The sequence below is a fragment of the Rutidosis leptorrhynchoides genome, chromosome 6 (genome assembly GCF_046630445.1).
Source record: "Rutidosis leptorrhynchoides isolate AG116_Rl617_1_P2 chromosome 6, CSIRO_AGI_Rlap_v1, whole genome shotgun sequence".
Lineage (NCBI taxonomy): Eukaryota > Viridiplantae > Streptophyta > Magnoliopsida > Asterales > Asteraceae > Rutidosis > Rutidosis leptorrhynchoides.
The window spans coordinates 47,977,479-47,978,889 of NC_092338.1; the positions used below are offsets into that span (position 1 = coordinate 47,977,479).

The 1,411-nt window shown below is 35.4% G+C and overlaps 1 long non-coding RNA gene across 1 annotated transcript; it reads left to right on the forward strand.

Annotated features, from left to right (window-relative positions):
- The first annotated feature begins 209 nt into the window (after nucleotides 1-209).
- LOC139855964 (uncharacterized) lies at nucleotides 210-979 on the forward strand. Its single transcript, XR_011761621.1, has 2 exons — nucleotides 210-812; nucleotides 899-979. It is a non-coding gene; the product is annotated as an uncharacterized lncRNA (long non-coding RNA).
- Nucleotides 980-1,411: the final 432 nt, after the last annotated feature.

Here is a 1,411-nt window from a genome sequence, read left to right on the forward strand (position 1 = left end):
TTTAAATGCCCGGTGTTTTTTAACTCCTTCACAAGTGATGTTCGCAAGCTTCCAAATTTCCGTGACATAGATTGCTTATGTTTCTCAGCATCACCTACTAATAATAATTGCATAGTCGCTGGATTTTCATCAGAACAGTCGTGTTTCATCTACTACCCTGTAGGTGTAGGTGTAGGTGTAGGAGGAGGAGCTCGGAAACCATCATCAACCTGGCGTTGCGTCCCTCTGGGTGATGATGATAATATTTTATATACTTTAACATTTATTGGACAAGATCTTTACGCATTGGGTGAAGGTGGACAAGTTATTGTATTTAAAAATTTGGTGGTGAAGAAAGGATTGAAAAAAAAACTGTTTTAGCCAAAGCACCACCACTGATGATAAGTAGAAGTCGCGATTCCCAGTATTTCCTGATGAATTGTGACGATGAACATCTTTTACTTGTCATTGTGGGTGATGAGTGTGGACAAGTTAAGGTATTCAAGAAGCGAAACGATGATATTGAGGATAAATGGGAGAAAATAGATGGTATAGGGAAGCACACGATCTTTATTGGTGGTACGACATCTGTTTGCGTTGATGCCAAAACGCCTGAAATGGAGAACAAGATCTACTTCCCGCAGCTAGTGTGGTACTCATTCGAAACACACACGTATCACGCGTCATCTGATGGGAAAATCATGAAAAAAAAATTCCGGGGTTTCTTGGGAGCCAAATCTTATCTCAACTGCCATGCTTGGATACAACCAAGTTGGTGTTAGCTACCTACCTTACCTTAATTAGCTAGCTAGCTTGTATTCTGATGTACACATGTAATGCTTCATGTAGTTTTATGTCTTGCATCTTCCTTTTGCTTTTGATTCATATTTTGTCTTATTCAGATTATTGATTGATACAGGGGTCTCATTGGTAGTCATGCCATGGAAGAGGAAAAAAAAAAGGAATTCAAGAATAAATGATGGATTATATTTCTATGTTATCGTATTCGGTTTGTGTCGTCTTGGTGCTTTTATTGTATTTCTCATGTCTTCGTTCTTTGCGTTCGATGAGGTTTGAATAATGTTTGTTCATTTGCATAAACTGACCTAGAAACCATCTATAAGTACATTTCTTGAAGAAAATCTATATATGAGGTTCTTCTTTATGAAATTTCCACTTTTATATGCTCTCTCTTTGAAATTCATTGTTTATAGATCACGTGTATACGTACATGTTAGTTAAGTACAAGTCTATATAGGTTTGCCCATAAGTCAATTTTATAGTTCATTGTTTCTGATTCATTTTTAATATAATCGATAGAACTACTTAGTTTACAATAATTGTTTATAGAACTATTTTGAACCATTTGTTAGTTTTGTATTGCTATACATAGATTAGATATATACTTTGAGATATTGAATCATTAAAATGA